The 23,272-nt window shown below is 41.6% G+C and overlaps 1 long non-coding RNA gene across 3 annotated transcripts; it reads right to left on the reverse strand.

Moving 5' to 3' along the window:
* Nucleotides 1-20: 20 nt before the first annotated feature.
* Nucleotides 21-22,658, reverse strand: LOC138839173 (uncharacterized). Of its 3 annotated transcripts, XR_011375895.1 has the most exons (5): nucleotides 22,553-22,658; nucleotides 22,125-22,236; nucleotides 19,127-19,204; nucleotides 10,872-10,957; nucleotides 21-1,549 (listed from the first exon to the last, which is right to left on the reverse strand). It is a non-coding gene; the product is annotated as an uncharacterized lncRNA (long non-coding RNA). The 3 variants fall into 3 exon arrangements; XR_011375894.1 differs by lacking the exons at nucleotides 19,127-19,204; nucleotides 22,125-22,236; nucleotides 22,553-22,658 and having other exon boundaries at nucleotides 21-242; nucleotides 1,107-1,549; nucleotides 10,872-11,231; XR_011375893.1 differs by lacking the exons at nucleotides 19,127-19,204; nucleotides 22,125-22,236; nucleotides 22,553-22,658 and having other exon boundaries at nucleotides 21-242; nucleotides 1,329-1,549; nucleotides 10,872-11,225.
* Nucleotides 22,659-23,272: the final 614 nt, after the last annotated feature.

The following is a 23,272-nucleotide window of genomic DNA, read 5'->3' on the forward strand; positions in this document are numbered from 1 at the left end:
CCACTGCACCGTGTGTTGCAGGGTGTTCAGACGGGAATCAATGTCCTGTTTAATATTGTGCTGATGAGTCCATAGCTGGTGACAGTCCAGCCACTTCTCTACAAAGTCCTTGGTTTGGATGGAGGAATGCAGGGCCACTCCGGCAGTCGCAGCAGTCATGGTGATAGCAGTCATTTCAAGGATCACAGCTACACTCAGACCCAGGAATCTCCTAGTTCTCTTCAGCAGTTGCTGGAAGACTCCTGTCAACAAACCAACAGTGGGGCTCTCCTGCCAAGGTCGGGTGAGGTTAACAGGCACCCAGACCCCTAAGCGAGATCTTAATATCAGGAGAGACTGAGAAGGCATATTAAAAGAAATAGTATGATTTAAGCATGTAAAGAGTCCAGGCTGCGTGGGTTCTCATTGATTGACACTGTCCCTGTGGGCTAGGACATAGGAAAGTTTAATACAACCCTGTACAGTAAAAGAATGGTTCCTGTAAAATGTATAATTTGCCTCATGGGCCCTAGTAAAGTGACCAATCCAATTCTGAGTTGTATAAAATTGGGTGGCAAGTTTTATAAATGCCACTGCTCAGGCCCTAAGTGTCCCCTGAAGTTTATATGTGGCCTACGAGGCACAAGGCCTCCATCATGTCAGGTGAGCAAGCCAATGGGTTCTACATGATTTATAACTCCATTGTATAGACGTCACCATCAGAAGAATTATTAGTATACCAATCACCAACATGCTTTTCAGAATAATTGGCAATGAAACATCCATGAGGACCTCAATCTATAAATGAGATGTTATCATTATGCTGTATAATCTTTCCTCTAGGGTTTTGACACTGAGACCACTGAATAGAAACATAAACAAAATTCAATAATTAATGTCCTGGCATACTAGGTTAGGTGGTCGCCCAGTCTTATTTGTATAAGAATGATCCTTACCAATAAAATTTAAGGAAATTGTGCTGAATAGCCCCATATGATTGTTGATTTTATCATCAGGCAAGATGTATGCCCATACCTGTCTTCTGGTTGGTAAGCAAGGTGATGTCCCTAAACACAGTGGTAAAGACTCAAATCCTAAGGAAATAATATAAGGTATGCCTTCCTCACCTGGATGAGTAGGGTCTGCATGATCCCATGGTGGAGGAAAATACATGCTGTCATTTGTATACGCCACCGGACCTTGGTCTAGCTAATCCACTAATTTTAACAATGGTCGGTGAGTGACATAGGCCCAATATGCATGTTCACTACTCACTGCAGAAGTATTCACAAGCAGTGCAATCATGGCCAAAACAGATATTCAGGTATTCTAGGGGTTTTTGTACTGACCAGGGTGGCTTCGGTCTTGTGTCAACACCTTATTCTGACCCCATGTTGCTGGGGTCAAGCTGGTTTTCTTAAGATAAGGATGATGGCTTCCTCCAGACTTCAACCTTAGGTCTGCAAATCTGCGTACTAGATGTTCTTCCTCAGGGTTGTGTTGTGTTGTTTTTGCTTCTCTGGAGGTCGGATGAGTCAAAAAGGGACCCAGATGTTGCCAGTAGATCCATCTGGAATGATAGAAACGCTATTTTCACTTATGGGGCATTAGTCTTATTCTTCATTGATTAAATTTTTTAAACCATATGGGAATAGATAGTGAGGTGGTGCTAGAGGGATAAAATGCTTTTCAGCTTTAGTGAAAGGATCACTTTGAGTGAAATTTTAAAAATTTAGAGTAAATAAGGTTAAGGCAAAAGTTCCCTTGGGGATTCCCCTTTTTTGTTTTTTTAATAATTGAAGCTTAAATGTTTTATGGGTGTGTAAACAGTTGGCATTAGTCTACACAGGTTCATTAAAGAAGTTTTACCTAGGGACTAACTTTAGTAAACTCCCCTAATATTTTTCTGATTGTACACTGGCTTTTAGAATATGGTGTGGGGTAGTTTGTCAAGGTGACAACTTTTTACTAATTACATTTTATTCCAAACTAGAGTTTAGGCATAATTTTTTAACTTTTCATAACTGTATGGACCCTTTGGGGGGCGGCTATAGCAGCATAGCCTGTTTAGTACTTTGGTTTGTAAAAGATTTAAATAGTCTAGGATGTTTAAAGGTAAGCTCCATAAGAAGTTCCACTTGTAGGTGTTCAGTGGCAGTTTTGTAATTGACAAACAAGTTATAAAAGCAGACCTAACAGTTAGTGATTACAAATTGCATCAAGGCAAATAGGGTGGTTGAGTCCACACAACTGCCTGTAGACATCCTGGTATCTAGGCTGGAGATGGGGGCATTGCACCCAGCTTCAAGGCCTGGAGGTGGGACAAGTCTTACCTTGAAATCCTAGGAAAACATTACCTCCCCAAATGGGCGAAAGCATTGTTTAGCTCCTCAAATAGCCTAGGTGGGACAGGCAGGCCATCCTTTGGAATACAGATGTTTAGTGTAGCTCCTGGTGCTTAACTCTCTACTTAAGCCCTTATCTTTGAAAATTTAACATTTGGTCTAAATCCTGATATAAATGATCTTTTTAGTAATTATCAGACCACAATTTTGTTTTATTTTGGTGTTTATACCAATGTTTCTCTGCTTACCTGGGACTTATTTGTCTCAGTTAAATTTGAATTTTCTCCTTCCTTGTTCTGATTAATACCCTATCTCTTTACTTTTGATCTGGTCCTAACAATTTCATATTTTATTCTTAAACAAATTTATTTGTTTAGTGTCAGCCCAGAATTTACTGCCAATTAGGGTTTTAAGCACATACAGAGCAGTTTGGATTTAAGCTATTCCCCACAATTCACAACCTCAGCCTTTTACAGCCAACTATTACAAATGGTTGACAAGTTCTTGCCCAGTTATGCATGCTTATAAAGTAGCTTGCCATGACCTCCAGCTCTGATCAATTTTAGAAGAGCCAAACATTATTGCCAAAGTCCCAGGAGTGCCTCTTTCTATGTTAGGGTAAACGCAACCTTGACATTTCCCTTGGTCACTGGACTTGAACTTAGTGCCTGAGTGCTGTTTTTCAGCTCTCCAGTGCAAGGATTGCACTTTGCCACTTCGGACTCCAAAGCAACTCTGCCCGCTTTTTTGGCACTCTGCTGGCTAGTTAGAGATGATAATCTTTCTCTGCCTGGACTGGCTTTGAACTGCAGTTTGTAGATCGCTCACCTTTGGTCCTCAGCTCCACCCTCATCTGGGCCCCCTCCCATTTCTGGAGTTCCCTCCATACAACTGGTCTCTCCCTCTCTCCACCCAGACCCACCTGAACTCCCATCTACCTCACTTCCTTTTCTCTCAGATACTTCTGCTACCAGGATGATGATGGAGGTCATGTGCTCCCTCTTGGGGGAAATATGGCTCCTCTAATAAACCTTGTAATAATCTTTCTCCTTTGCCTGCCTGCCTCTGCATGGTCCCATAGGATGGATGTGTCTGATCCTCTTTCACTGGTGGCTCCATACTGGGATAGGTTCCCCAGTGCATTTGCTCCCCCTGCACTTCAGAAGGGAGTTCAAACAGCTGCCCTGGGACCTATTCTGAGATCCTTCACTCCAGTCACCAGAGGACCATCAAGGTAACTTTCTCCTGACTGAGTGCTCTACCAGCCCATCCAGCCCCACTAATTAATTCCCACTCCAGGGTAAGTGACAAGTTTGTCTGAGGTCAGGGTTTCTGATTCCAATATCAGTGGTAAGGCCACCTGAGCCTTTCTGGGCTAACTGAGCCCCACCCTCACCATCTGACCAAAAACTTGGCCAAGTGCTGGAATTAGCCACTAGAGGCCTACCATGGCCCAAGGACCCACCTTGGACCAACATAAGGACAGTCTCCACTGGTGGGGCCACCACCTATTTAGGAGCCAACCTGCACTGCAGAGGACACTCTACTCTAGGCACATGGCTTCAGGTCACTTACCATGGGAAGGACACTAAATTTCTTTACATTAAGGCCACCTGGCCTTGGAGGGCTGTTGAGTCCCCATCATTAAATTTGGCCCCACATTTAAAACTCCACTTCTGAGAGTGCTTGAGCAAGTAGCTCTCTCTCTCTCTCTCTCTCTCCCTCCCCTTAAACTTTGCCTCTTGCCAAAATTACCTGCTTGTAACCTCTTTCACAAGTATTTCATATGCTAAACGCTTTGGTTAAGCCCTGGAAGAATGTAACCAGTAATTGCTTGTTTCTACTCATTAGATAGAAAATGGGTGAGTTTAAGTCTAAACTCCCTGAAATAAAGGCCAACAAGTTTGGATATTACCAAAAGTGTATTAATCTTCTCTCTAGCATTGAGCAAGTGGTGGATGTGCCAAATTGGCATCTTGGTACTTCAGCTTAGTACTACCCCTTCCTCCTCCCCTGTCCTGTGGTGCCATTATGCTAGGCCAAGTGTATGTTCCTATTGCCTCCTGTTCACTAGGTTTCTTGTTGGCAAAGTTTTGTATTTTAAAATGACCACATGGTTCCATCATAATTAGAAAATTAGTTCCACTAAAATTTCAAAACTTTAAAAGTCTATTTTAAAATCTAAGCACGCTCTATAATCTGTGCACAAACATGTCTGTCTGTGTCTTATTTGACTATATGTAAGTGATTATGGTTTCAAGGTTACTCTGCCTACTAAAAATCTTTGTCAATGGAAGCTGTGAATTAATCTAAATTGCTTTAAAACTTTGTGACCTGACTAAGCCAAAGAAAAAACAGGCAGTTTTAAAAGACCTTGGAAAAGGACTTAAAAAAGACAATGTCCTTTACAAAGTAAATGAAATTGGTAACTAAGTTTGCTGTGAATTATGTCATTCCTATGTCCATTTATGCTAAGAGTTAACTATTGTTCACTGACCATGGCTAGTAAACTAAAGCTAAGGGTTTCATTCTCTGTTTTCTCCCCTGTGTGCCGATCAACTTCAATTAAGATCAAGGGACCAGAGTGACTATGCCCAGTCACAGCTGCCTAAACCAGTGGCACCAGCCTGCAAAAGCCAGTGTAAACCAGGTCTCTAACCAGTATATGTAGAAATATTGCAGGTTACCAACAGGAGGTGCAACAGTCCATACATGTTGGGAGATGCCACAGTCTCTCTCAGACTCTGGCCTTGCTTCATCTCACATGACCAAAAGCCTGTTAATTAAGGGTAAAACACAAGACACATTAGATATTTGGTTCTGTAAATGTTCATCGCCAGAAGTTAGACCATACGGGGTGTATGAGCAAAGGATAGAAATTGATTTCTATACTATTTTACAATTGGAGGTAAATTCCTAAAGGTAACAAAGACTGCAGAAAAAAAATATGGCCACTCTTTCTATTCACTGCCCACAGGACAGCCTACAGGCAAAGAATATACAGCCCAGTGTTTCAATGATGCATTTAAATGCAAATTAAAATAACTTTACAAAAAGGATTTAAAATGACATCCCCCTTGCAAAAATTTGAGAAGTTGTGGGGAGTGGCTGGCCTCCCAGACAAGTTTAAAAGATAAAATTTTCCTAAAGGTTTATTTCAAAGTAAAAAGAAATAGGATTATTCTAGTTTGCCCCTAAAATTTTTTGTAACAGTTGCCGGAAGGCCCACAGTAAAAGATAGGACAAGTTTGTCAAATGTAATTTAATAAGTAAAACCATGCTTATAAAACTACTTCCAGCCGGGCGCTGGTGGCTCACGCCTGTAATCCTAGCTACTCAGGAGGCTGAGATCTGAGGATCACGGTTCAAAGCCAGCCCGGGCAGGAAAGACCGTGAGACTCCTATCTCCAATAAACCACCAGAAAACCGGAAGTGGCTCTGTAGCTCAAGTGGTAGAGCGCTCGCCTTGAGCTGAAGAGCTGAGGGACAGCGCCCAGGCCCAGAGTTCAAGCCCCATGACCGACAAAAAAAAAAAAAAAAAAAAAAAAACTACTTCCAATGACCATCTTTGTTGCTTTTAATTGGAGTAAAAGTGACTGTTTGTAAAAAAAAAAAAAAAAAAAAAAAAAAAACTCATTGATCTGCAGTTTGAAGCCAGTCCAGGCACAGGCAGACTAAAGTCCCTGTGAGATTGTCATCTCTAATCTGCCAACAGAGTGCTCAAAGCTGAGTTGTTTTGGAGTTCAAAGTGGCCAAGTGCTAGTCCTGAGCTGGAGAGCTGAGGGACAGCACTCAAACCCTGAGTTCAAGTCCAGCGACTGACCAAGGAAAGTGCCAAAGATGTATTTATCCCAACATAAGAAAGGCACTCCAGGGACCCTGACAATGTTAAAACATCCAGAGGCAATTACAAACAAATGTTTGGATGACAAAAGTGGTATCAGGTCCTGAGTTACTTGAGCTTGGTCCTCCAAAAAATTGATCAAGCCAGAAGGTCATAGAAAGATAAGTTTGTAAACATGCCTATCACCCATGTTGGTCTAACTGGGCAAAACTTTCCAGAGATCTGTGATAGTGGGTAATAAAAGCTAAGATTGTAGAATGTAAATCCCAAAACCCCTGTATCTCCTCAAAGTCCTAATTGGCAGTAACTTTTGAGCTGGTTAAATTCATCTGTTGAAAAGCTTGTAGAGCTGAGATTATGTTCCTATTGAGATCTGTCTAAAGGCCTACATAGGTAGGCATTCCTCTGCCAGACAGAAAATGCTTTTATAAACCAGGGTGTTAAACAGGCTATGCTGCTGTAGCCCAAGAAAAGGCCTGTACATTTGTTATAGGTTAAATGTTGTCTATAAGCCACTTTAAGCAGGCTACCCAGAGGCAGTGGGTCATAGAGTGCCAATCAGTCTCAGGTTAAAAGCATCTACTGGGCTTTCTTTTAAAAATCTCTGACAAGTAATTGTTAGTCAATTGTGAACAAGTTATAGGTAACCTCCATTTCATTGATCTCCTTGTTGCTTTAACTGGAAATAAAAAGAGCTTTTGTAAGAAAGTTCAAAGCCATCCTGGGCACACAAAAAAAAATCCTTCTAAAACTCCATCTCCCTACTAATCAGCACAGAACCAGGACTATCCAGCCAAAGGCTGAAAGTGGCATTGTGACTCTAAGTAGTAGAGCATTAGCCTGGAACAGAAGGACTCAGGGACAGTGCCCAGGCCTTGAGTCCAAACTGTAAATGCCAACCGGGACAAGCTATCCCAGGAATGGATGTTGAGACAATGGCCAGGACAAAGTCAGTCCTGACCATGGAAAACCATGGAAAAGAGTAAGAGATGCTACCCTAAATGGAGTCACTTTATGCTTTATGCATTGTTTCTGGCAAAACTGGGGCTTCAGCTTCCACCCCCACTACAAAGGCAGAGGAGGGGTCCCGCAGAGCAGTGGGGACCTCACAGATGAAGTCCTTCAGGGGAGGGGGCCTCACAGAAGAGGCTGCAAAAAGGGGTGTACCTCACTGGGAGGCCGCAGAAGTGAGAGTGCATTGTGGGGAGGCCACAGAAGTGAGAGTGCCTTGTGGGGGAGGCCGCAAAAGAGGGGAGGGCCTCACAGGGGAGACTGCAGAGGAGGGGAAACTGCAAAGGCACAGAGGAGGAGTTTAAACTTAAACTCATCCATACTTTTACCTTCAGTTACAAGGGAGAGGGAAAGAGGGAGAGGGAGAGGGAGAGAGGAAGAGAGGGAGAGAGGGAGAGAGAGAGAGCCAGAGCTATCTGCCCAAGCACTCACAGAAGTGGAGTTTTAAATTTGGGGCAAAATTTGATTGAAGGGCTCAGCAGCCCTCCAAGGCCCAGGTGACCTTAATGTAAAGAAATTTAGTGTCCTACCCATGGTAAGGGACCTGATTCCACGGGTCTATATTAGAGTGTTCTCCACAGTACAGGTTGGCTCCTAAAGGGGGTGGTGGCCTTGCCAGTGGAGAATGTCTTCATGTTTGTCCATTTGCATTCCTTGGGCCATGGAGGAGGGTTCCTTGGGCCAAGGTAGGCCCCTGGCACTTGGCTAAGGTTTGGCTCTGATGAGGGGAAGGGGGGCTCGGTAAGTCACAGAGGCCCAGGTGGCCTTACCACTGAGATATCAGAATCAGAAACCCAGACCTCAGATAAACTGGTCACTTACCCTGGAGTGGGATTTAATTAGCAGTGTTGGATAGGCTGGTAGAGCGCTCAGTCAGGAGAAAGTTACCTTTGTGATCCTCTGGTGACTGGCATATAGGATCTCAGGATGGGTCCCAGGGAAGCTGGTTGAACCTCCTTCCGAAGTGGAGGGAGGATCAAACCCACTGGGGAGCCCATCCCCACAGGGGCGACCAATGTAAGAGGATTAGAAAAAATCCATGCAAGGGGACCATGCAGAAGCAGGAAGGCAAAGGAGAAAGATTATTACAAGGTTTTTTAGAGGACCCATATTTCCCCCAAGAGGGAGCACATGACCTCCATCACTATCCTGGTAGCATGAGGATCTGAGGGAAAAGGAAGTGAGGTAGATGGGAGTCCAGGTGGGTCTGGGCAGAGAGAGGGAGGGGTCAGTTGTATGGAGGGAACTCCAGAAATGGGAGGGGGCCCAGGTGTAGGTGCTCATACTTCGAGCTCATGAATCTACCTGATTCTGGGGCCTGGATGAGTTGCCTTGATCTCTTCTAAGTCATTTACCATATGAGGCTTTTCTGAACTCATACATCACTGCAAATTGCTAGCATTCCTCCCTAGCACATCACTCAATATATTTTTTCCATCATATATTTAAACATATTTATGTGTATACATTCTCTACCCTCCCCCAACCCCACACACAAAGGCATAGACCTTCAAAACAAAGCTTTTCTTTTTTTCCTTGCTACAGTGTCTAGAACCTAATAAACTCAATAGATACAAAAGAGTGAGCTGGGTACTAGTGTCACACATATTCAGGAAACTGAGATCTAGAATCACTTTTTCCATTTATTTCCCATTTTGATTAAAATTTAAGCATTAAAGGAACTTTTAAAGAGAATCAAGACTTCCTTTTTTCTGGAGGTTTCCTTCACTCCCTTTCACCTAGTCCAGCTCAACCTATGTCCCCCTGGGGGCTTTGGCATCCCAGAAAATCCACAGTCCCCCAGACCCCAGTTAAATTCAGAGAGAATCCAGCATTGCCTTTAGTCATGTGGTGGGCAGAGCAGAAAGCATCCACCACGTGTGCTACCCAACACCTCTAATCCACACCAGTGCCACTTCCATACTCCTAGCCACATGAGCAGCATTGTGTCACCGTCGCTTGCACTGGCATAGGCTTCCGTGGTCATCAGGACAGATGTCCTGAGAGTTATTTCATCTGCACAAGGTGCCATTTCCTGGGTCCAGGTATATTGCTGATCTGGGAAATCACTGGCATTGGAGCAAGCCAGGGCTGCTGCAACCGCACTGTAGGATGCATCTCTCTGCAGCAAAACCTGAGGCCCTTCCTTCCTAGACACAATGGAGATCCTAGAAAATTCCCTGCTTGTCCCTAGATGAGTCCATGAATATATCTACAGCCCTCATCTGTCAGAAATGAACAAAGAGTACAGAATTGTTCAAGTCATTTTCCTTCTTCACAGAAGGGTGCACTATCATCCTGGCCCCCCAGAGCGAGGCAGCACACCAAATGGGGGGATCCACTTGGTTTTCATCCCAACCTAGGAATGATATTATCCCTTCTCATGTTGCTAAGGAGTCAGGATCACATCTTTGTAAACAATCGGTTACCAGGGTAATAGGGTCATAGAAGGAAGACAAGTCATTCTAACCATCAGTGGACCATCCCTAGTCAGGAGGCAGTGTACTTTGGGAGGCTATTGCTCAAAAACAAACATCCTTTTTACCTGTTAATGAAACTGCAAATCCACTGCACCTCACCTTTGTCATTACAACAACAACAACAAAAAGAAAAAGAAAAGGGTGTTTTGGATTTTCTTGTCAGGACTGGCTTGAAACCACAATCCTCAGATTTCAACCTCCTGAGTAGTGCCAAGATTTTTTATGAGACAATTCTCTCAAATTAACCACCAAGAAAGAAGCAAAAAGGAATAAAGAAAAGTCCAGGACTTGAGCTGAGGCTCAACTGGAAGATAATGGACAGCACCCATGCCCTGATTTCAAACCTATGACCAGCACATCATGATCATCATGATCATCATCATCATCATCATCATCATCATCATCATCATCATCATCATCATCATCATCATCATGTGAATAAAAAGACTGTAAGAGCCTATTAAGAATATTAAAATTGAGGGCTGGGAAGGTGGCTCAGTGGTAGAGCTCTTGCCTTGCATGCATGAGGCCCTGGGTTTGATTCCTCAGCACCTTATATCAAAAAAGAAAAAAGCCGGAAGTGGCACTGTGGCTCAAGTGGTAGAGCACTAGCCTTGAGCTGAAGAGCTGAGGATAGCACCCAGGCCCAGAGTTCAAGCCCCATGACCAAACAAAAAAATATTAAAATTGAGTGAGCCAGGCACTTTTTGGTGGCTGACATGTAATGCCAGTTAGGAGCATGAAATCTCAGGATGGTGGTTAAAAGCCCACCTGGGCAGGAAATTCCATGAGGCTCTGATCTCCAACTAACCAGCAAAAATGCCAGAAGTAGAGCTGTGGTTCAAGTGGTAAAGCAACAGCCTTGAATGAAAAAGCAAAATAACAGTGACCAGGCCCAGATACATAGGGTAGGACTACTACTAAGTAATCAATTAAATACAAATACACAAATAAAAATCAGAGTGGAAGATGAGCACAAAAGCCAAGAGAATTGGTGGTTTACACCTGGAGCTCAAGCTACACAAAAGACAGAACTTGAAGATCTGGGTTCCAAGGCAACTGAGGCAGAAAAGTCCCTTAGGAATTTGTGAGTATGTATCAGGTGTGGGTCTTGAACCCAGGGGTTGAAATAGAATTTTTTTTTCTTAAAGGTAGCATTCTACCACTTCCTTTCTTTGGGGGATGAAATGGAGATAAGTTTTATGGACTTACCTGCCTGGGCTTTCAACCCCAATCCTCAGATTTCAGGTGCTGATACAGTACTCTTATCTTCTATGAGATTTTTTATCTTCCATGAACTGCCAAAAAGTAAAAGAAGCCAGAAGTTGATCTGTGTGGCTCAAGCCACAGAGACTGCTTGCTTTGAGGGAAAATGAACAACAAAATCCCTCATACACAGTGGCCCTGCCCTGGTTTCAAACCCAGGAAGTGACCAGGCCCTATGTTCAAGCCCTAGGACCACCACCACCAGCAACAAAAGAATGACTCAGGGACAGGGACTAGGCCCTGAATACAAAGCCTAGAAACAGCATTAAAAATAAAAGAAAAACAAATTCAGAGACTGTGGCTAGGCTCCAGAGTTCAAGGTCTACAACCAGCACCAGGACGGACACACACACACACACACACACACACACACACACACACACACACACACACACACACGAAATGAACAATATAATAAGAAGGCAAAAGAAGAAGAGCGAAGTCAATGAAATATTTTTAAGTAGTGGCTCATGCCTATAATCCTAGCTACTGTGGAAGCTGAAATTTTAGGATTGTGGTTCATAATCAACCTGGGCAGGAAGCTCCATGACACTTGGTTTTATGTGTGCTAGTCCTGGGGCCTGAACTTGTGCTGTTTTGCACAAGACTAGAACTATTCTACTTCCAAGCTCTTGGTGATTAATTGGAGATGAGAGTCTCAACAACTTTCCTGCCCTGGCTGGCTTTGAACCACCATCCTCTGATTTTAGAGCCTGGCTAATGTCCCTGTCTTCCCATGAGAATCTTTCTTTTTTTGGGGTTGGTCATGGGGCTTGAACTCGGCCTGCACACTGTCCCTAAGCTCTTCAGCTCAAGGCTAGTGCTCTACCACTTGAGCCACAGGGCCACTTCTGGTTTTCTGGTGATTTAGTGGAGATAATTGTCTCATGGACTTTCCTTCCCAGTCTGGCTTTGAACTGCAATCCTCAGATCTCACCCTCCTGAGTAGTGGCTTACAGGCGTAAGCCACTGGCACTCAGCTTTTTTTTTCTTTTCTTTTTTCTGTTTTATGGGTTGTGGGGCCTGAACTCCAGCTCTGGATGGTGTCCCTTAGCTCTTCAGCTCAAGGCAAGCACTTTACCACTGAGCCACTTCCCAGCTCCTCCATAAGAAACTTATCCCTTATGAATCACCAAATTTGTTTTACAAAGCCAGATGTTGAAATGTGGCTTAAGTTTTAGGACATGGGAGAGACTCCAGCACAGTGACCTTGCCCTGATTTCAGGTTTAGGAACAGTCACCACTCCCTGTGTTCCAGCCCTAGGACCAGAACCAAATAAATAAATAACTCCCCCATTTTCACTGTATTTGATCCCATTTTCACTGTATTTGATGTTGGCGTAATTTGTGAAGGTGAAGGGAAAAAACAAATTGTTTAAATAGGGATACAGCTAGACCGATTGCAACAATGAGATGTATAAGAAATTATTTCAAAAAATGAACTTTACAACTTTTGCCTGGTGGGGGTGGTAGAGAACATTACATAAACAAAGCCATTCATGCAGCTGTTGCTCAAGCTGTTAAAGTATGCTAGCCTTGAGAACAAACAATACAAAAAATTCTTCATTCACAGTGGCCCTGCCCTGACTTCAAGCCTCAGGAGAGTGGCCATGTCATGAGTTGAAGCCCTAGCAACAAAAATGAAAATAAATAAATAAATAAAGCCAGAACTTTATCTGTGGCTCAAGCCATAGAGACTGCTAGTCTTGAGAAAGAAAAGGGAAAAACCTCAGACACAGTGGCTCTGCCCTGATTTTATGACTAGCAAAAGTTAAGGCCCTATGTTCAAGCCCTAGGACCAGCAATGAAGAAAAAAAAAAATACAGCAACAACAAAAACTCTGCAAAAATGCCCAAGTCCTGAGTACAAGCCATAAGAGCATCACCTAAAATAAATGCAGAAAGAAAGAAAAATACATAAAGAGCCACAATTTGAACTGTCTTGAGGTGGGAAGCCTACTAGTCTTGAGAAAAAATTAGGAATAATGACCAGGCCTGGAGTTCAAGTACTATAACAAGCTCAAAAAAAAAAAAAAAAAATCTGTTGGGAGCCAAAAGGAGTCTCTCAACATGAAGATAGGCTTGACTATCTCACCAGAACATCTTGTGGCTGAGTTTACAGAACCACTCTCAGAAATCCGACGCTTTCATCCTGCCTTATGCAAATATCCTGCAGCTGCTAATGACCACCCTTTCACCCTGCCCTATGCAAACATCCTGCAGCTGCTATGGCCAATGAAAAAGCTTCCTTAATGGCCAATTTAAAAGCTTCCTTATTCCAAGCATATAAATACCCCAGTGTGAAAAATAAAAATTTGCAGCTTGATCAGAATCCCTGTCTTGCTGTCATTCTTCATGTCTCTTGTCCCTTCATTCCTCTCGTTTAGGTTCATCGCCCTCGTTGACGTCCTGCAGGTTGGGACAAAAATCCACAAAAAAAAAACCTTCAAAACAAAAACCTCAGAAAGAGTGGCCAGCCCTAATAATAAGCTAGATGACCCAAACTTACGAAAAAGAGAAAAAGAATAATAAATTAAGTGAAAAGAAGGACAAAAATATTAGAGCCAATTTAAGATTTTAAAAATATGGTTCACACCTATAATCCTACCTCCTCAAATAGCTGAAATCTGAGCATTTGTGGTTTGAATCCAGCCTGGGCAGGAAAGTAAATGAGAATTCTTTTCATTTATGCTACTCCTGGGCTAAAACTTGAGTTTTACTCAAGGCTAGAGCTCTACTGCTTCCTACCTGTTGCTGGTTAATTGGTGAAAAACGTCTCATTGATTTTCATGCCTAGGATGGCTTTGAACCTTGGCTCTCAACTTTCTTTTTTTTTTCTTTCTTTCTTTATTTTATTTTATTTATTTTTTTTTTGTGAACACACTGTACAGCGGTTTTACAATTACATGGGCAGGTTAATGCGTACATTTCTTATCAAGCATTGCAGCCTCCTCCTTTGTTTACACTACACATCCCTTCCCAGCCTCCCCACCCAACCGCCCACCCAATCCTCCCGGCTTTCCCCCCCACCAACATTGAAAAACTCGTTTTCGACATGACAACTTGTACTTCTCATTGTTGCAACAGGTCTACCTATATCCTTAAACGACTTGTTTTTCCCCATCTCCTACACAAGTTATACTGACATCAAATATAGTGAAAGCAGGGTTATACTGTGGGGGAGGGACATACAAAGCTACAAAGAGATAATCTTATAAATGCGTTAGAAACAAATGCATGAAAGGAAAAAAAACATTAAAATACATATCTAAGGATTCATTTTCATAACATCACATTATCTGACCTTTTCTGCTTGACTCATACATATACTAGATATTGCAAATAATGGAAACCATGGCACCTATGTTTCTTTTGGCCTGGCTTATTTCACTTAATATAATGTTTTCCACGTTTTTCCATTTCCTAACAAATGGGGCAATGTCATCTTTCTGATGGAGGCATAGAATTCCATTGTGTATATATACCACATTTTCTTGATCCATTCATTTACTGAGGGGCATCTGGGTTGGTTCCATATCTTAGCTATGGTAAATAATGCTGCAATAAACATAGTTGTGCTGTTGGCGTTAGTGTGGTCTTGTTTGTAAACATTTGGGTAAATGCCCAAAAATGGGATTGCTGGGTCATAGGGGAGCTCTATGTGAAGTCTTTTGAGGAACCTCCAAAGTGCTTTCCAAAGTGGTTGAACAAGTTTACATTCCCACCAACAATGAAGTAAGGTTCCCTTCTGTCCACATCCCCTCCAGCATCTGTTGTTGTTAGAGTTCTTGATTTTTGCCATTCTAACTGGAGTGAGGTGATATCTCAATGTTGTTTTGATTTGCATTTCTTTTATGGCTAGAGAGGCTGAGCATTTCTTCATGTGTCTATTGGCCATCCTTCTTTCTTCTTCAGAGAAGTTTCTCTTTAAGTCTTTAGCCTACTTGTTTATTGGGCAGTTTTTTCTTTGCAGATTTGTTGTTGGGGGATTTAATTTTTTGAGTTCTAAGTATATTTTAGATATGAGACCCTTCTCTGTTGTATGGCTAGTGAAGATCTTCTCCCAATTAGTGGGCCTTCTATTGATCTTGCTAGCTATGTCCTTTGCCATGCAAAAGATCTGCAACTTCATGCAATCCCATTTGTCCCACCTTTCTTTGATTTTTTGTGTTTCCGGGTCTCTATTCAGAAAATTTCGGCCTGAGCCGAGGAGACCTAGGGTTTCTCCTATTCCATCCTGTAATGTTTTCAAAGTGTCTGCTTTGACTTCGAGGTCTTTGATCCATTTGGAGTTGATTCTGGTGCAAGGTGATATATAAGGATCTAGCTTTAGTTTTCTACAAGTAGTTAACCAATTTTACCAGCACCATTTACTGAAGAGGCTGTCGTTCTTCCATTCTATTGTTTTAGCTCCCTTATCGAAGATTAGATGGCTATAGGTCTGTAGGTTCATTTCTGGGATTTCAATTCTATTCCATTGGTCCTGATGTCTGTTCTTATGCCAATACCAAGCTGTCTGGATAGTCATCTTGGCTTCCTGTAGTTCTTTTTTCCTTTCTGTCTTTTTTGACAGTTGTGGGGCTTGAACTCAGGACTTGTGTGCTGTCCCTGAGCCTCTTGTACTCAAGCCTTGTGCTCTACCATTTGTGCCATAGCGCCACTTCTGGGTTTTGAGTGGTTAATTGGACATAAGAGTCTCACAAGGACTTTTCTGTCTGGGCTGGCTTCCAACTGAGGTCCTCAGATCTCAGCCTGTTGAGTAGTTAGAGCCATAGAACACTTATCTCATATTTGTTAGGTATGAAAAAAAGAGATAGCCGAGTAAGAACAGCACCATGCACATGCTATTCAGGTAAGGGGTAGTTTTATTCAGTAGACCTGCTGGGACCAGGCAAGGTTGGCACTCCACATGGCTGGGAAAGGCCTTGGAATGAGAGAGAGCTGGGAAAGAGAGGAAAGAGAGAGGAAAGAGCTAGAAAAGAGCAGAGAGAGCAGAGAGAGTCTGGGCCTGGGCTAGGCCTTATCTAGGGTACGGGCAGAGAAAGGTGTGGACACATCAAATTCAGATATGACCTCAGTGGATGCAAATGTGACTTCTTCCAGGTGTCCCAGTTGCCTAGGTAACGCAGTTACTGGGTGGAGACTTTGCTGTGAGGAGTGTGGAGTCTGCTCGCCATCCAGGAGCAGACCTTACAATATTAACAAAAAAAAAAAAAAAGATGAGCTATGGCTCAAATTGTAAAACTTCCATCCCAGAGGGGGGAAAAAGCCCAACACCTCAAGAAGACTGGCAGGTCAAGCCCTAGTATCACCATAAAAAAATGAAAACCAGGGCTGGGAAGGTGGCTCAGTGGTAGAGTGCTTGCTTGCTTTGGATGCATGAGGCCCTGGTTCGACTTCTCAACATCACATAAGCAGAAAAAAAAGCTGGAAGTGGTGTTGTGGCTCAAATGGTAGAGGACCAGGAGCTGAAGTGCTGAGGGATAGCACCCAGGCCCAGAGTTCAAGCCCCGTGACCAGCCAAAATAAATAAATAAATAAAAGCCAAATACAAAGAAATAAAAACAACCACCAAAAATAAAAAGGAAGAGTTGTGCACTGGCTAAAGATGTAGTGCCTGCTAACTTGGGGGGAGGGGGGCGGAGGGGGAGAAAGCATGGACACTGGAGACTGGCCAGGCCACTTTGAAGCCCTGGGATTAACACAAAGAATAAAAACAACAACAAAAAGGCAGAAAGTGATCTTTGGCTCAAATAGACTATCAGCTTTAAATCAAAAACAAAAACTAAACAACACTGACCAGGCCCTGTGTTCAAGCCCTAGGTCCAGAACCAAAACATAAGAAAAACCTAGCCAGGTGCCAAAGGGTCACACCAGTAATCCTAGCTACTCATACTCAGGAGGCTGAGTTCTGTGGATCACAGTTTGATGCAAGGAAGGAAAGTCCGAGAAACATAATAGACTACTCAGAAAAAGCTGGAAGTGGTGCTGTGGCTGAAGTGGTAGAGTGTTAGCCTTGAGCAAAAGAAGCTCAGGGACAGGGCCCAGGCAGAAGAGTTCAAGCCCCAAGGTCAGCAAAAATGAACAAAGAAAAAAGAAAGTGAGTAATTAAGCTGTGGCTCAAGGTATGAAGCCTGCTAGCCTGGAGAAAAAAAGGTAAAAAATGTAAACAAAAATATTAAAAAATTATTCCCAGAACCACATGCTCCAGTGCACTTTTCCCTACACCCTTAGTTTGCAGACAACCAGGCCAATGCCCCTGCTATACCCTGTATCTCTATGCCAAAAATTTCAATTATTTGAAAACTGCCTTCCGAGAATTGCCACATAGGGACCACATTGAGAATTATTGACCTCAAAAATATTTATTAACATGATTTCTTTTATTCTTGTGATTTTTCTATGTCATTCTCATCATTACTTCCCTAGCACCTAGCAAATTACCTAGAATAAAAATATAGAGACATATCTGCTTATTGAACATCTACATGTATATTTGGGATAATAAGCTAGTTTATATGGGGTCAACAACACTGAGCATTTTTTACAATGAGCCTCATAGTTTGTAAAAAACAAAAACAAAAACAAAAACAAATAACACAATTTAACCCTCAAGAACTCTACATTTGCTAGTCAGCAGTCACTCATACCTCTCATCCTAGCTACTAAATGGAAGCAGGTGCTTGTGTTGTTAAAAATAGTAATGTTATAAAGGAAAAGCAGAGAATTATTATAGACTATAGGAGATCAAGTATACACAACTATATATAATTCATGATCATGTACTGGTATTAGTACTGGAGAAAAAAATGACAGGGACAGAATTGAGCCAATTGTCAAGACTGAAATATAGACAAAGATTAAGCAAAGTATGGCATTGTGATTAATTTACTGAAGCCGGTAACTACTGTGGCTATGTAATAATGGGACATTTTTATCCTGAGGAGAGCAAGATTAAAATATGTAGGAATAGAGGACTATGATATATACAAGTTAATCTCAAATGTATGTCCACAAAGAGAACATACACACAAATAAGTGATTAAGCGAATGAAGGAAAATGTTAACTATAGTGAATTTTCATAAAAAGCACATAAATACTGTTTATATTCTTTTTATGACTTTTCTTAAATTTGACCATTTTTAAACAATACTAGATTGAATAGTGAAGAGATGCACTTGAACTGCAGAAGATGAGTTCCCGAAGAGTGTTCTGAGAGGGTTTCATGGAGAAAGCAAACATTAGGGGATAAGAATAAAAGATCAAGTGTTAACATATGAAAAATTATGGAAATCCAAACATTCAGACTACAACAATAAAGTACCAAGAGTAAGAAGGTTCACAGACACAGAAAATAACTCAGGGCTACTGTGGGTTGAGGGAAGGCAAGAGGCATGAATGGTTTAATGGTCCAAAATTTTTGTCAAGGGTGATGGATATGTTTGGGATAAGATAAAGGTGATGGTTCTACAATACTGGAAATGTACTGAATGTCACTGAATTGTGGTTATAATAATAAATGTTATTACTATTTCCCTATAAAGAAAAACAATCATCCCATTTTAGAGGCTACTGTTTCCAGGAAACTCTCTGACATTATATACTCACAGGAAACCGTACTCTTTCTTTCTTACATTCAGTAGATTTTAAACATGTATTTCTTTATGTTTTTTTTTTCTTTTTGAGGTCAAACCCTGCTAGCACAGGCAGGCCTGGAACTTTCTGCTACTTTGTTGCTTGAGGAATGTCTTTCTTCTACCCAAGACATTCCATAACAAAATTTATTTTCTAATAACAACAACAACCAAAAAGATCAGTTATTAGGGTCCTTACCCTAGGACTTAGGAGCACACAGGACATCTTGATTATATCAGTTCCCTCTGTCCAGAGAGCATTGTGTGCCTGGGGCTTACTGGTTTACAGAATGTCTCCTGAGCCTGGGAAAGATAGGTATAAAAGGAAAAAGCATCCCATGTCCTGTGCATGAGCAGGCAATGGAATATATGTTGTATTAAATATTTCTCTGGATATAGAACCTCTCTGCCCACTCTGACCTTGGATATGAACATAGCTCACAAGTCATCAACAAAGAGAAAGGCTTTTGCTCTTACTTCCATATTGTAAATGGTTACTATCTCAGTTTTTATTCACTGAAGTGTCACAAATAAATGAATCACAATCACCAAGAAGTAATAACTTACCCTGGCCAGTTTGTCTGGTTTGCAGGAGATGTGTTGGGAAAAACATCTCTGTTATCTCTTCAGAAAAATCTTCATCCCCTGAAAAAAACAAAGTTTTACATGAAAAACATTCCAGAAAAACTGCTGAGGATCACAAGAAAGGTGAGAAGGAAGAGGAGTGAAGGCAGCAGAAGTATGCATAACAATTTAATGAGCATGGAATATGAGTGCTTATAGAATTTTTTCCTTTCCTTCTCAAGTTTTTATGATGCATTGTTATCATTATCCATTCTTTCACTATTAAACTTAAATGTCCAATTAAGACAAACATTTCTGAGACTTTTCTTCCACCACTGGTTAAGCTGAAGCTACAGGCGTTAGGGATAATAATAATCACTCGGCCTTCTGAGATTTCTGGGCAGACTTTGTGGCCTTGCCAGCTCCTGCAGACTTCTTGTCCACATCTTTGATGCCACACACAGCAACTGTCTCCTATCACAAACAGCAAGATGACCCAAAGGAGGATAGTCAGAGAAGCTCTCCACATACACAAGGCTTGCTGGAACCATATGAACCATGACAGCATCACTAGACTTCAGGAATTTAGGACTAGCTTCCAACTTCTTACAAGATCTCTGTTCAAGTTTCTCTTTCCAGTCAGTAAACTTGCAAGCAATTTACGCTGAATGACAATCCAGGACAGAGGCATAGTTAGCACTGATTTGGCCTGGATGGTTCAGGAAGGTCACCTGAGCAGTGAAGCTAAATGCTTCCTTGGGTGGATCATTCTTGTTGTCATCACCCACGTTGCCACCCCAAACATCTTTGGGTGACATGCTTATAGAATTTTTTTGTGCATAGTATGTCGATAGATGTTCTTAATGGGCTTATAAGAGAGGTGGGCATTATCACACTTTGGCAATAAAGATAATGAAGGCTGGAAGAGGTCAAGAATTTCCACAAGATTTCTTAGCAAAGGTTAGGAGTTAAACCTTGGCCTCCACTCTCAATGCTCTTTGCGTCACATTACAGAAGAATGAATGGAGAGTATGAAGCAGATATTGTATAAAGTAAATGGAATTCAGGGCTGGGAATGTGGCTTAGTAGTAGAGTGTTTGCCTAGCATGCATGAAGCCCTGGGTTTGATTCCTCAGTACCACACAAACAGAAAGAGACAGAAGTGACCCTGTGGCACAAATGGTAGAGCACTAGCCTTCAACACAAAGAGGCTCAGGGACAGAACCCAGGCCCTGAGTTCAAGCCCCAGGACCAGAAAAAAAAGAAAAGAAAAAGAATTTAAAAAATGGAATTCAAGTTTTGGGAAGAGTTTCAGGCAGAGAAAATGAGTGCCAAGATTAGGGGGTGAAAGCATAGCAGGAAGTTTAGTATAATCACAGCATTTAATGTAAACAAAGGAAAAAAGCGACAAAGTAGGATCCAGCAAAGACTAGGCCTTTACATCCTAGTAAGATTTCAAAGTTTCTAACGAAGAGATGAGGAACCACTGAATGATTTTTAGAACAGAGACAAGTAAGATCAAATTTAAATCAAAGGAAGATCATTTTAATGGCTGAGTAGAGAACTGATCAGCACTAATCTAGGAACAAAAAAGGAAGTAAAATTGAGGGAATAATCCATGATCCAAGTGAGCAAGATGATGTTTAAATCAGCGGGAGAAAGGATTAATGTTGGAAGGGTGCTAAGGAAAATGCTATCTTGATGATGGGAAAACAGAACACCTCACTGAAGAAACATGCAAACATATGGGTAAGTCAAGAGCAAACTATAATCAAGACAGCCAAACATACTGTCAGGAAATATTCCTTCTCTCTTTACACACCTAAATCCTATCCATTCACTCACTTTGAGACCAGCCAAAGGTTTTAACCTTTAGAATCTATATATTTCTTAATCATCAGTCTATAGCTTAAAGGGCAAATTGTTACTGCTTTATCTGACCATTGTCCCCCAAATTTCCTGGGATTGGTGGGAAGAATGTATCATAGCTCATTTGTGCCTCTCCCTTGGCATTTAAGAGAAAGAATTAAAATGACTTAGCAATCCCAAGTATAAGATGGATTGTGAAGGTGATCTCATTAATACCATCCTTACCAACGTAACTCATTTAAGCAACATTTAACTATATCCTAATATGAATAAAAATCTAAAACCTGACTCGTAGGTTGTCATCCAACTAAATCCTACTGGGTGCAAGAAATTAATCTAAAAACATAATGACATACCTATATCACAAAATATTGACAAAATGATCCAATAGCATGCAGAATTTTTTTCATTTATATTTATCTCATTCTGTTCTAAAAAATTATTTAGTGTATACTTAGAATGTAAATAATATTCCAATATATACATTTAATTTACAATGTTCAGATATACAATGTATTATGTTTGAGTGTTAATAACTTTTTTTTGGTAAGTGTTGAGAACAAAATGAGGCAGGTCACTGCTGTGGCTCATGCCTGTAAACCTAGGTATTTGGGAAGTTGAGAATGGAGGATTATAATTTGAGGTCAGCCTTGGCAGCACAGTTTGTGAGATCCCTTCTCAGCCATAGTCTGTTACATTAATATGTGCTCATCCTCCTACACTAATGTGAGAGTCCAAAATTAAGAGGATCTCAGTTCCAGCCCAGCCTGGGCAGAAAATTTTAGGAGATTCCATCTCAACAGAGAGGCTGGACACAGTGGCAAGTGTCTGTGATCCTAACAATGACAGGAAGACTGAAATCGGTAATTGTAGTTCAGGCATGCATCCAGGCAGGAAACCATACTCTCCCTGAAAACAGTCAAGGGAAAGCAGGGCCCAAGGCATGGCTCAGTGGTAGAGTGTCTGCTTACTAAGTTTGAGTGAGCTGAGCTCAAACCCCAGTACCATCATAACAAAGGAAAACAATGGTGGAAGATCACTACCAAATACTTTCCACAGAATTAAGTATATATTGGGCAGGAGTGTGGCCCAGTATTAGGCTAGGGATGTAACTCCATGGTAGAGTACTTGCCTGAGGCTTTGCATTTGGTGACTGGCATTGAGATGAGGAGAAGTTGCATCGAAAGTATGTAGGATGGTGCTGGTGGCTCACGACAATAATCAGCTACTCAGGAGGCTGAGACCTGGAGAATGGACGTTTAAAGCCAGCCAGGCAGAAAATTCTGTTTAGATCTATCTCCACTTAGCAAGAAAAAGACAGACTGGTGTCGTGGTTCAGATTAGTAAGACATCAGCTGAGTTCAAGCTGTGGTCCTGGCACCAAAAACAACAATAACAAAATAAATAAATAAAGGAATAAAGTGTGGGCATTGGAGGGACTTTGGAGAAAGGCAGGACTCTCCCAAAATCGGAAGACATATTCTTAGGCAAAGGGATGGCAAGGACCAAGAATGCTGATAGAAAAAGATGACCAACACTACCACAACAGCAGGTTCCTACCTTTATCCCCGTCAGCTACTTCCATTTTTTCAGTACTTCATTGAGATATCATTAAATGCCAACATCACTGCTGAATTCTCAACAAATATCACTGAGGAGGGCTGGCAAAGAGTGATAGGAGTTGGGCAGGAGTCTCTTTTCAGAGTCATTTCTGGTGAACATATTAGACAAAAATCCAACTGTTTAGAAAATCCCTCAGAGTCCTCTGAATGGTATTTAAAGTTCAAGATTCCCATTCCTACACCAAACAGATGCTGATTACATGAACAAATGCAGTTAATTGCAGAAAAAAGTTTATAAATAACACAACTGTCATATTGAGGAGTAATTAGAAAGAATGCAACCATCTAAACACATCACAATGGCTTTATGTGTTTCCTAAGTTAAGACTTCTAAAAAGCAGATTTTTTAATCTATTATATCTTTGGAATCATTAAAATAATTACCATCTCTTGCTTATGACTATTATGCCACTTATTGAATACATTATTTCATTTTTGTTTTGTTTTGTTTTTGCCAGTCTTGGGGTCTGAACTCTGGGCTTGGGCACTGTCTCTCAGCTCTTCAGCTCTTCAGCTCAAGGCTAGTGCTCTACCACTTGAGCCACAGCACCACTTCTGGCTTTTTCTGCTTATGTGGTACTGAGGAATCGAACCCAAGGCCTCATGCATGCAAGGCAAGCACTCTACCACTGAGACACCTTCCCAGCCTCTGAATAAA

This window comes from Dipodomys merriami, unplaced genomic scaffold (assembly GCF_024711535.1).
Source record: "Dipodomys merriami isolate MVZ:Mamm:240054 unplaced genomic scaffold, mDipMer1.0.p SCAF_2956, whole genome shotgun sequence".
Lineage (NCBI taxonomy): Eukaryota > Metazoa > Chordata > Mammalia > Rodentia > Heteromyidae > Dipodomys > Dipodomys merriami.